The sequence below is a fragment of the Bufo gargarizans genome, chromosome 4 (assembly GCF_014858855.1).
Source record: "Bufo gargarizans isolate SCDJY-AF-19 chromosome 4, ASM1485885v1, whole genome shotgun sequence".
NCBI lineage: Eukaryota > Metazoa > Chordata > Amphibia > Anura > Bufonidae > Bufo > Bufo gargarizans.
The window spans coordinates 102,610,615-102,623,775 of record NC_058083.1 but is presented as its reverse complement, the minus strand read 5'-3'; the positions used below and the strand labels follow the sequence as shown (position 1 = coordinate 102,623,775).

Sequence of the window (13,161 nt, the reverse complement as noted above, 5' to 3'; positions counted from 1 at the left end):
TGTTCCTCACCCACTGTGCCTGAGCCATCCTCCATGTTGCTCTTGCGCTCTGAAAGTGCTGCAAATGAATTATGGAGAGCCACAGACTGTGGGACATGTCTTCTATCAACAATTCTCAGTCTACCAGAACCTGCAGTAACCCATCTTCCATTTCTAGGGGGCCTCTGTGGCAGTGGCATTGCAACATTCCCGGCCTGAGTTTAACAGTTAATTTACGAATCTCAGATTTCAAAAATGCAATTTCCAGCTGCATTATGGAGAGCTGTCTACAGATCAGACAGCATCCAAACCTCCGAAGAGTGGAACCTGTAATAAAAGCACGATTCCTGGACAGAACCAGGTCTGCCATTTTAAAGAGGGGAAAGATTTTAAACAAACAAAACTTACTTTTTTAGATTGTATCCACCTCCAGATTGCCTCCTGAGTATCTCCTGAATATCTCAGATGCACTTATAAATGCAGCACTTGAGAAGGCAACAAGCTATAATTAGGCAAGCTAATACTATGTTGCTATATATACACACACTCCCACAATAGCTCCTCCCCAACAAAAAATGTAACACCTAATCACAGGGGCGTACATAGAAATCACTGGGCCCCATAGCAAAAATCTAAGTTGGGCCCCTTAACCCCGCCCACTACCCACCATGACCCCTCCCACTTCCTGACCTGGCTCCTCCCATGCCACACCCCCATTAAATAAATTTATACATGACCTACAGAAATTCTTAGGGATAAACATTTTTATTTTATTATTAACCAACTTTGTTGCAGTAACGTATAAAATGTACATGTATTTTCCAATAAGGATTTGTTCTGTGAAATAAAACAAATGAAATATTATAGATAAGCTACATTTAAAATATTTACCCAAAAAATAAATAAAAAAATATTAACTTACTTTGAAGATGACGTGTCTGCCTCTGAAAGTCCAAGTCAAAAGAAGTATGGTAGCATGGCGGGGATCAGAAAAATAAACCTGAAAGAGTAAAACAATGCATATCACATGTTAAGTTGAGCTGTTACAACTAGTAATATTGCATTTAACTCCTGTTATATTAGCCAAAACACTTAACGCACTAATTTTACACAGGATGAATGCTATATGTGTGCTGTCCACATCTATATGTGAACTTGTCAATGGGTCCCGTCCACATCAAAATGTGGATGCCAAATAGACTGCAAAATACATAGGGTTTGTATGAATGCACCCTTACACTCAGAATACTTACAGTATTTACCGGTGATTTTCCATGTATAAACCAGGGGACATTTTTCATCCAGAACTTGAATCAACTATACAGCTTCAGATTTTCCCAATTCAACAAACTTTGATAACTGTCAAACTTTCAAACAGTAAAACGATGTGCCAACCTGTAACATAATTAAGATGTATTAGGTTCTTTTCTCAGGTTGGTATTTCTGTTCCAATGTTATATGTACGGCTGCTTTATACCCTATAATGAAAGTCCTTATTATTTATAGGTATTATTGCCAATGTATTCTGTTAGATCTTACATTGATAAAATTTGTGAATACATTTTAGTCAGGCCTGAAAACCAAAAACTCATTTTTAATTAACAGGCCTGGAATTTTTCTGTGTAATATACCAATCGAAAGAATTGTACTAATCAATGTAATTAGTGGCATCTACAGAATCATTAATTTAAGAGCTAGATTTATGTGAATTTTTTTTAAATTGCTATTTCACATGCTTACAAGCAAGGGCATATAGTTATATGAAATAGGGCATACATCAGCTGTATACATAACTGGAAAAATATAACGTTTAAGGGCTGCAAGGAGCAGAACAACGAAAGTAACGGAAAAGCTGGATAGGGCACCTAACTGACCCAAACAAAGCTGAACAGATTCCACTGACTACCGTTTCCAGTCAGTATCCTGTATTTTACTGGAGAAAAAAGTCCTGCATGCAGGATTTTTCTTTCCACTGTGTCTAACTTACTAGGTGTCTTTCTGGAGGGCCCCAAATGAGGCCTCCAACACAGACATAAAGAAGCCCTAAAAGTAAAAAGATATAGAACAACTTCATGCAAACATCACACAACTGATAACGAAAACGAATAAACTTTCATAAACAGAAATGGGTGAAGTGATGAAAACAGTTAACATTTACAGGTAATCTGGGTTGGTATGCATCTTAAATAATGAAAAAAAACAATTTGGAATGCATAACATAATTGAACCACTCTGCCAGGTTTGATCTATAACTGATTCAAATCCTGGAAAATACTTAGTAGAACCACTTAGTCACCCATTTCTGTAAGAAAAACCTTTCCAACCGGCATACTTACGGTGTACCTTCAATTTTAGAACGGTTGTCTACGTGCTTTGCTTTCTGCAAAAGTGTTGATTATATGGTCTATGTCTAGCTGTTTTGCCCTGGCATTTTCAATGCTTAGGATAGCAAGGCCAGAGAGTCTTTGCTCAGACATTGTACTTCTCAAATAATTCTTTATCAACTTCAGTTTTGAGAAGGACCTTTCAGCAGAAGCCACAGTAACTGGTAGAGTCAGGAACAACAGGAAAGCTATGCACACATCTGGCAGATGGGATGAAAGTGCATTGTTCTCCACAAAAAGCAAATCTTCAAGGTCTTTCACAGAAGATGACTTTGCAATTTCAGGTTTAAGTGCAGACCTAAAGCTAAGGAGCTGCCCTGGAAATTCTGGCGACAGATCTTTTTCATATTTTTTCTGCAGATTTGACGCGGATTCAAACAAAGTGTCATCTGATACGGCAGCCAGAGCTGCTGGCTGAATGATATGAAAACGTTCCACAACCTGATTCATTCCTGTAAATCTGTTATTTAGTTGATTTATGATTATGTCTAAGCAGTTGTAAAAAACGGTGACTTTGAACCTCTCTTCCGGATTTTGCAATCTGTGATCAACACAAATCTCATCAAAATGACTTTTCACCTTGGGAGTGCGTTTGTTGTCAAAATGTGGAGAAATGTTCCAAGTGCTTGCTAGTGAGACAGCACTTTCTTTGGCCATTTCAAAATTGTTTCTATAGCTTGAAAGTTCATCAGCTACATTCTTTATCAAATTAGTTGCCTTCGATAAATCCATGCTTTTAGCCTGGAGCATGATAGACAGAGCATTAACACTCTGAAAAACTTTTGTTTGAAGGACAATTAGGAAAACAAAGTTGAATGACTCAATTTTCTTTTTAAGTCTCATTGCCTCATCTCTCTCTCACTTTTTTTGGAGGAAGTAAGAATAAGTTTTGACAGGGATTTCAAAACGTCTGGAAAGCGAAAACGAAGGGCAAGCAATGCTTCATACCGAGATGACCATCGTGTTGGGCATAATTTCTTTAAAGTTATAGAAGACTGGCTTTGGAACGAAGAAAGAATTTCCCAACGCCTTATACTTTCCCCAAAGAATTTGTACAATGTTTGTACCATGTCATTAAAGCTGGACATTTCTGTGCTGTCAGAAACGGCATCCTGCAGCACTAAATTCAAATTATGGGCTGCACAATGAACATAGAGAGCATTTTTTTCTCTTTGTAAAATGCGAGTCTGCACACCAGAGTAGACCCCACTCATTGTGGCCGCTCCATCATATCCCTGACCACGACACTTATCTAATGACAGACCGTGCCTATCAATACATTCCAAGATTTCCTTTTCTATACCAGCAGCACTCTGGTCATGCACTGCCTGAAAGCCAAGAAAACTCTCGTGAATACATACTTCTGTGGCTCTCATGTTTTTATCTCTCTCTATAGATATATATCTCACCACCTGACTCATCTGGTCTATCTTTGCAATGTCTTGAGTTGTGTCAATAATCAGGGAATAAAAATGCGATTGCTTCACATCCGATAAAATCTGATGTTGAACCGTTTTGGATAAAATCTCTATTAATTCGTTTTGAATTCGGGGGCTTATATATTTTGCAGTGCGCTCTGGTAATTGTAGCAATTGTTTTAGGAGAGGATCATACTCCGCTAGCAACTCTATGATTGCAAGGAAATTACCACTGTTGACTTTTCCTACTTTTTCTCTGTGACCACGAAACGCCATATTTGCCATTGCCATTGTCAAGGTGACATTAACAATGCGTTTTAAAACTTGCCTCCAGAAGTTTTTTTCTTTTCTAATTTGGCTTTCAGTTTCCTGGTCAATTGTTCCCTCCCGTCGCCACTGATCATAAATCACACAAGCGTCAATATGAGTCTGTGAACTTTCATGAATCTGTATTTTGGTCGATAAGCCTTTCCAATTTTGTATGCCTTTGGCCCAAGCTGGGTTTAACCCCAATTTCTTTCTATCTCCAAACAGCCAGCATGGCTCACAGTATACAGCATTTAATTTTGGAGAGTAACATAGCCAAGTAATTGGAAATGTGTGGCCAGTCTTAGTTACCCTTTCATAGTAGGTCTCAGAAAAGCACCTTTTTTGCTCATCTTTATCTCTTGGGAAAGGTCCTGGAGGTCTACAAGGACCATTGGCAATAACAAATCTCTTCACACTGGCATCTGTAATAGTTATTGGGAAGTTTGCTCTGTCTGTTACATATTCTTCAGAAGCCAAATCTATATTTATACCACTGGCATCAGCACCAGTGGCTAAATCACTGCTAGATAATCCAGCATCATCAGAGCAACTTGGCTCACTTTCACCAGGTTCTGTAGTACTCAATTCAGGGATACTGTGCAAGTCAGCTACAGCAGTGTTTCCCAACCAGTGTGCCTCCAGCTGTTGCAAAACTACAACTCCCAGCATGCCCGGACAGCCTTTGGTTGTGCGGGCATGCTGGGAGTTGTAGTTTTGCAACAGCTGGAGGCACACTGGTTGGGAAACACTGAGCTACAGTACTGGGGTCGCCGACCTGTACAGACTCCTGCACTATGGCAGCTGAGGGGGTAAGACTTTCTGGCATGCCTTCTACATTCTGGGTGGGTTCAGTAACAGAAGAACTTTCACCACAGCTAGGAACATTAAAGAAACTAGTAATTTTTGGAAGTTTTCCAGTTTTTTGGCTTTCCTCTCTCTTTTTTTTGCGCTTCTGAGCGCCACTGAGATGTTGGTAACTTGACATCAGGACACTCTGTAGAAACAGTATAAATAACCTTTAATGTTTACTAACTATCTCATAACTTTTGTAAATGTGATAGAACAGGCAAATAAAGGACACTGTGTAATATATACTCAGTATAATCGTGAGAAAATGACCCTATTTCCAATTTTACGCTCCTTTCTTCCATCCCCCAAGTCCTAATTAGGTTTTTATTCTGCAAAGGCATCTGGGGGGGAAATTAAGTTGTCATATTACAGGTAACATAGAGGTCTATGGAGAGGTGTGGGGTCATGATGAGTGAACTAGAGAGAGAACAATCATAGGCAGAGCAAGACACATACACACTACAGCAAGAAATAGTGTTATATCTTGCTGCCAAGTTATTTTAATTAAAATGGTTCAACTTCCATGCTACATGCAATGGTTTTTGACTGGCCGATTCCCGGCATTATCTGCCAGAATAGCCTGAGCCTGCAGGTGGCTGTGCCACATATGAAAGTCGCCTTAGGGCACTTTCACACGCGTTTTTCTTTTCCGGCATAGAGTTCCATCACAGGGGCTTTATACCAGAAAAGAACTGATCAGTGTTCTCCCCATGCATTCTGAATGGAGAGTAATCCGTTCAGTTTGCATCAGGATGTCTTCAGTTCAGTCTTTTTGACTGATCAGGCAAAAGAGAAAACCGTAGCATGCTACGGTTTTCTCTCCGGCGAAAAAAATATGAAGACATGCCTGAATGCCGGATCCGTCCTTCCGGCCTGCGCATGCGCAGACCAGTAGAAATGTGAAAAAATGTACAAGACGGATCCGTCTGTCCGCATGACTAGCGGAGAGACGGATCCGTCCTTGCAATGCATTTGTGAGACGGATCCGCATCCGGATCCGTCTCACAAATGCTTTCAGTCAGCGGCTGATCGGCGGTTCCGGCGGACAGTTCCGACGACGGAACTGCCCACCGGATCACACTGCCGCAAGTGTGAAAGTAGCCTTAGGAAGTCTATTTCTCCTACCTTTATGTGTGTGGTTATGTATATAGCAGATCAGGTACATCACATAATCTGACAGAGACTGCCAAAGGGATGATAAATAAATGCCATATACAAGACATATAATGTTCGGACACAAAATCATTACTAGGCTTCTCAGAAAAGTAATTTTAAATGGGTTGTGACTGTCTCACTTTAGCAAATGGCATTTATCATGTAAAGTTAATACATGACACTTACCAATATATTGTGATTGTTCATATTGCTTCCATGGTTATGACCACCCTGGATTCCAGCAGCGGTGGCCGTGCTTGCAAAATACAGGAAAAAGCACCAGCTTCCCAGAACTGAGGCAGCAGACATTGCTCACCATTTTTTTTCTATAGTGGGCAAGTATGTCCACCGTGGCTGTATTGCAGGGTGGTCATAACCCCTGTATAAGAGCAGTGTATACTGTCATGGAAAAATGAATCCAGCCAGCAAAGAAGGCAATCAGTCAGTCATCACTCCTAACTTGTCTGTTATAATAAATGTATTTTCCATTAAATAACTCTGGAACTTCTTTTACTCTATGTTTTGCTGTGCCTCTATTATTCCTATTGCAAGTTAGTAAATTTAATGCCAACTGGTTGTTATCAGCTAGTGGTGTTTCCCTTTACAGGTTGACATTCACCAATCAGTGCTGACAGTGGTATGCTGTGTAAGGACCCTCCCTGGGGTCAGTAACATACAGTTGGCATTGAACCGACAACTGTCTAATAGAAATAACAGAGGAACCACACAAGTCATAGTGAATTATGGGAAAAGATGATCCAGAACGACTTAATTGAGAATTCAATTATTCACCGTTCTGGAAGTCATGGTCTTCCCTCTACCTCTTATCCAACAAGTTGTAGTAGTACAGATGTGGGTGCACTGCCCAGTCAGCTGTACTTACGTGGTCAAGCTTCTTCTTTCTGTGCTGAGGTCACTACTAGCGTCCTCTTCTCCTCTGCTTGCTTTTCTGACAAACTTCTTCCTCTGTGCTGTGCAGCTCAAGGGTATATTCAAAATGTAATTCTGAGGAAGGATCAAAACACACAGTCAAATCAGTAAAATATTAACTATGTGGCCACATTTCCATTTTCCACTTTTAACATGTCTAGACTATTCACAAAACAAAACAATAGTTTTACTTTTTACTGAGCTGGGGACAGTGTAAAAAATCAAGGAGACAAGCACTATTTTGGTCTGTAATGGGAATATAGCATGCCCATTATAGTATATGGGTTCATATTCGGTACTCTTCACTTGACTGAGTCTGAGAGACAAGTGACAGCCTAGTTATACAACTGTAGATGGGCAGGAGAGATCACTACATGGGGCTCATATGTTCAAGTAAAATACCGCCCCAGTGAAGTGAACTGCTGAGGATCTGTAGATGCAGAATTTGCAGGATTTTGGCTGCAGCACTGACACCTCCATGCGCCATACAATATTTAGCGTCCCTGTTGCGTGTCGGGACAGCGGCTCCTGGAACATCAGAATTAGGTCACTTTATGCTCGGCGACGGCAGTAAAACAATGCAGCCCCCGGTGAATGTAGACGCCGGATACCAGAGTCTGCGCCGGGTTTATCTGCGAGTTAGGCTACTTTCACACTAGCGTTCTGCTGTCCGCTCGTGAGCTCCGTTTGAAGGAGCTCACGAGCGGAGCAGAACGCTTCCGTCCAGCCCTGATGCAGTCTGAATGGATGCGGATCCGCTCAGACTGCATCAGTCTGGCGGCGTTCAGCCTCCGCTCCGCTCACCTCCGCACTGGCCAGGCGGACAGCTGAACGCTGCTTGCAGCATTCAGCTGTCCGCCTGGCCGTGCGGAGGCATGCGGATCCGTCCAGACTTACAATGTAAGGCTACTTTCACACTTGCGCTTGATCAGATCCGTTCTGAACGGATCCGATCATATTAATGCAGACGGAGGCTTTGTTCAGTACGGATCCGTCTGCATTAATAACTTAGAAAAATTTCTAAGTTCGCAAGTAGCCTGAGCGGATCCGTTCAGACTTTCAATGTAAAGTCAATGGGGGACGGATCCGCTTGAAGATTGAGCCATATGGTGTCATCTTCAAGCGGATCCGTTCCCATTGACTTACATTGAAAGTCTGAACGGATCCGCTCAGGCTACTTTCGCACTTAGAAATTTTTCTAAGTTATTAATGCAGACGGATCCGTACTGAACGGAGCCTCCGTCTGCATTAATATGATCGGATCCGTTCAGAACGGATCCGATCAAACGCAAGTGTGAAAGTAGCCTTAAAGAGGAGGCTCCAAACACAGAAAACAATCTCAAGAAGTGAAAGGATGACACTTTACATCAAGTCTGAGGATGATTGGGGATCTCCTATGGCTCCGCTCCCTCCTAACATAGAGGGGCCCAGTGCATGATGGACATAGGATGCAAGGAAAGGAGCGGAGCCAGAGGAGACCCCCAAACATAGAGGGGCCCAGCCCCAGTGCATGGACATAGGATGCAAGGAAAGGAGGGGAGCGGAGCCAGAGGAGACCCCCAAACATAGAGGGGCCCAGTGCTTGAGTCCCTGGACAGAGGATGCAAGGGAAGGAGGAGTAGAGGAGCCCAAAAAGACCCCCACCATACATAGGGGGCCCAGTGCCTGGAGTGGACAGATAGAAAGGGAAGGAGGCGGAGCGGAGCCAGAGGAGACCCCCAAACATAGAGGGGCCCAGTGCTTGAGTCCCTGGACAGAGGATGCAAGGGAAGGAGGAGTAGAGGAGCCCAAAAAGACCCCCCCCAAACATAGAGGAGCCCCCCAAACATAGAGGAGCCCCCCCCCCCAGACTGTGACTTACTTCTTCAGGCCAGCCAGGGGACGGTGCACACTGCTCAGTCACGTCGGTCACGAATCTTCTGTACTTCCTCCCTCTCCCTCTGGCTCAGTCAGCAGTCAGCACTCAGCAGCAGGCGCCAGCAGCTCGTCTCTCCTCTCAGCTCAGCTCAGGGCAGGCACTCCGTCTCCAGGGACTCCACTACTGACTCTGGTGTGGGGTGACGCCGGCGAATTTCGAGCCGATTCTCCCGCCCGCCCCCTTGCGCCACTGGCCAATCAGCAGCTGCCTCAACAGAGAGTTGCCTTGTGCTGATTGGCCAGCGGCTCGAGCGCCGAGGCAGGAGGAGGGTCAGGTCACGTCTGAGACACTGAGGTGAGCCGGGTCAGTCTCAGGTCAAGGGGGGGCCCAGGGGGGGAGGGCTGTACTCTGTGCGTCGAGGCCGGGCGATTGCAGAAGATTAGATAAGATAAGAGTCTTAGACTCTTATCTTAGACACACGACACGTGTCACGTGACATCAGTTCAGACAGTTGAGAAAAGCAGCCGGCGCCAGCCGCATAGCCGGCTGGCGGCTGCAGGTCATGAGTGGGCGGGGCCAAATCGGATGGGCGGGGCTTTCTCTGCGCTACGGGCCCCCCAGTGCCGCGGGCCCCATAGCAGTGGCGTGGTCTGCCTCTATGGGCGGTACGCCACTGCCTAATCATCTATGCTCATTTGCAATCGGACAATAGCAAGAACCTGTCTAACAAATTCTTTAACTGTTTTGAAGCATAGTGTCTGAGTATCCACCACTCATAGCTTGCTGCATTCTCAAGTGCTGCATTTATAAGTGCATCTGAGATATTCAGGAGACTAACTTAGACAGAGATTTTTCACTGTAGCAGAACTTCAGCTGTGTTTTATTTTTATTTTTTTGTGTCAGAGCTGCTTTGGAAAGTGTGAGTTGTCTGTACGCAGTTTCGGCCTTCACACCCTGCTGCTGCTCGCCTGTCTGCGCTGCAGCGCAACTTCTGCCTTCCCGCTCACCGCCTCATATGTGATGTACCCACAAGGTGGAACTCCACATTGCACATGCTGGACATACTGTGCGAGCAACAGCAGGTGATAGTGGAGTTTCAGCTGCAGCACGCACGGGTTAGTCGCTATACGGAACAACACCACTTCACCACCAGTAAGTGGGCCACCATGCGGGACATGTGTGCCATGTTGCGCTGTTTCAAGTACTCCACCAACATGGCCAGCACTGATAATGCCATTATCAGCCTTACTATCCCATGATGGGTGAGGATGTGGCACAGAAGGAAGAGGAGGAGAAACAGGGATCATTCCCACGCTTATCAGGCCAGTTGTCCACAGGTGGCTTGGAGGGTGGTTTCTTGTACTAACAGTGGGCAGGTACACAACTGTCCAGCCAGGGCACAGTTTTATAGGCGGATCCCTATTCACAGAAGAGCAACGGCTACTAAGTTGCCCTCCTTCTTACCAGTGCTAAACACCCTGCTGGATTCCTGCTACAAGGACAACGTACTATACTTACTTTCGTCACTGGTGCTTGAAAGGAAGATGCGCGAGTACAAGCGCACTCTGGTAGACAAGCTACTGATGGCATTCCCAAAAGACAGTGGGGGCTCAGTGGAAGCACAAGGCGGAGGAGAAAGTCACTAATGCAGCTGGGGCACTGCCACAACCTCTGAAGGGAGGGCTAGCATGGCCAAAATGTGAAAAAGCTTTGTCAGCACGCCACAACATCCATCACCACATCTGATACGTACCATCTTAGCAGGATGCAACGTTTCAGCAACATGGTGGAACAGTACGTGTCCACACTTCTGCACGTAATGACTGATGGGTCTGCCCCATTTAACTTCTGGGTCTCCCAATTGGGCACATGGCCTGAGCTTGCCCTTTACGCCTTGGAGGTGCAGGCCTACCCTGCGGCAAGTGTATTGTCCGAACGTGTGTTTAGCATTGCGGGGGGGAAGGATTATCACTGACAGGTTCATACGCCTGTCCACAGCCAAAGTAAAACAGTGTTGGCTTCCTCCCCCGCTTCCTCAGCCTCTTCCACCTACACCGCCATGTCCACCTCCACCTCCTGGCTCAAGATTATTATTTGTTATATTGGCAGAGTAGAGAAGTGTACCGGCCACACCCCAAAAAATGGCTGTAGGTCATGCACAGAATTAACAGACAAATTTAAAAATCAAAGAAAAACACCCCCAGAAAAACAGTGTTGGCTTCCTCCTCCGCCTCTTCCACCTACACTGCCACGTCCATTGCCTCCTCAACTTCCTACTCCACTTGGACTTCTGCCTCCTGGTTAAAGATTATTTTATTTTTTTAGGGTTTTTTATGTTATTTTAGGTCATTTGTGTGCAGGGCAATTGTTCGAACCCGTCGAACCCAAACATCCACCGGTCTGCTCATCACTAGTTGTAGGTGATCTTGTGGACTGCAACAGTCACTCAACAGTTGAAATCCCTTGTTGCACTAGTTTGGATTCTAAGGGGGAGATTTATCAACCTGGTGTAAAGGAAAACTGGCTCAGTTTTTCCCCTAGCAACCAATCCACCTTTCATTTTTCAGAACTCCTTGGGAAAATGAAAGGTAGAATCTGATTGGATTCTATAGGAAACTAAGCCAATTTAGTAATTTGGCTTAGTTTAGAAATTAGTAAAACACTCTACTATACGCTCTTTTTATTGTAGTGACTTTTTCAGGGGATGTCCACATCACTGTTTTGTCCCATGTTTAACACATACATTAAGGAAAAAGGGTGTAAATGTGAAGTAAACTACGCGTTTCCATCCTGTAGGGCCCAGTATGTTAAATGTATACTATTTAGTTTTTTTACAATGGAATCCTATGGTGAAGGATACCTCTGCATGGAATCTGTTGGAGGTATCCATTTAAGGTTTAGATAAACGCAGGACAAACATATGATGTGAACACAGCCAGATTCCTTCCCTTTTTTGGTGTTTTTTTTAATCTCTGGGTGTGGTGTTCTTTTTCAGATGTTTTCCCATATGGGGAAAAAAAGTCTGAAAAATACCTTGTGTGCCAGAAGTCTTATGGAGGTGGCTCTCTCACATCCGGTTTTAATATGCAATGCTGAAGTTAACAGTTCAAATTAAAAATCTAAACAGAAATGAATGTTGTGAATTACAATTCTACTTTTGTATTCCTGATTGAATAAGACTTTAATCAAAATAATCAGTGAAGCGTAAATCTCCCTATAGAGTTCATAGGTTATTTTATGGTTCAGAAAGCTTTTTTCTAAGGCAGCATGACCCCTGGGGATTTATTCTACAGAGATCCCGCTATTTATTTAAACCTTTCCTTCAGAAATACAGCTGAACAGGAGGCAATCCTTTACCATAGCCAGACATCAGTATATATTGCTATTTTACTATTACTGATGGTTAGTTTCAGATACATTATTATAAGGTACTGTTCACGAAATCCATGATGCTGTGCCCAATCCTTTGTAAGACAGATTCAAACGCCTGCCTAACAGACCTCACTTACTTACTTAGAATTGGGACCAACAGAAGTCCATCCATAGGCTGTTGCAGATTGTGTACAGGTATGCTGGCCCTTTAAGGGCCACAAAGCACTCACACCTTATGGAACACAGAAAGAGTCCAAGCAGCAAGACTGAGGCCTGCAGCGAGGGGCACAGGAGTCTGGCAACCACTCGGAATAAGCTAGATGAGTGATGTGGCACCCTGTTCCCGCCACCAACTGCCTTCAGTGGCAGGCATGAGGCAATGCCATGACAGATGGTTTGCAATGCATTCATCATATAAAGTTGCAGAAGTACTTGGTGAGGAGCCAAGCTGTGATACCAAGCACAGCTGCTGTACAATGTATGGCACTGTGCTTGGTGAGATGAGACCACGCCACTACCTCCTGATGTATTCTCCATGTGGATGGCTGCTAGCCTAAGGGGGTCAGAGACACTAGTGTGGTGCACTGAGGGAACAGGCAATTTCGTAGTCAGTAATAGGTCAAGGTCAGGGCAGGCAGAGTTTGTGCAGAAACAGTCAGGTCGGAATAAGCTAGAGAAGTGATGTTGTTCCCTGTGCCCGCCACCAACCGCCATCTGTGGTGGGCACGAGGCAATGCCATGACAGATGGGATTGCAATGCATCCATCATATAAAAGTGCAGAAGTACTTGGTGAGGAATTCAGAAAAATGTTAGAGATATAAATTACATGAAGGGAAGAGAAATTGATTTTATGAGGGTGATTTTTGTCCCCAACCACTTACGATGAAGCGGCATGCAGTTGATATG

The 13,161-nt window shown here is 44.1% G+C and overlaps 1 long non-coding RNA gene across 1 annotated transcript; it reads right to left on the bottom strand.

Moving 5' to 3' along the window:
• Window positions 1-734: 734 nt before the first annotated feature.
• Window positions 735-7,058, bottom strand: LOC122935607. Its single transcript, XR_006388807.1, has 4 exons — window positions 6,978-7,058; window positions 1,233-1,374; window positions 902-979; window positions 735-816 (listed from the first exon to the last, which is right to left on the bottom strand). It is a non-coding gene; the product is annotated as an uncharacterized LOC122935607 (long non-coding RNA).
• Between the last annotated feature and the right edge of the window lie 6,103 nt (window positions 7,059-13,161).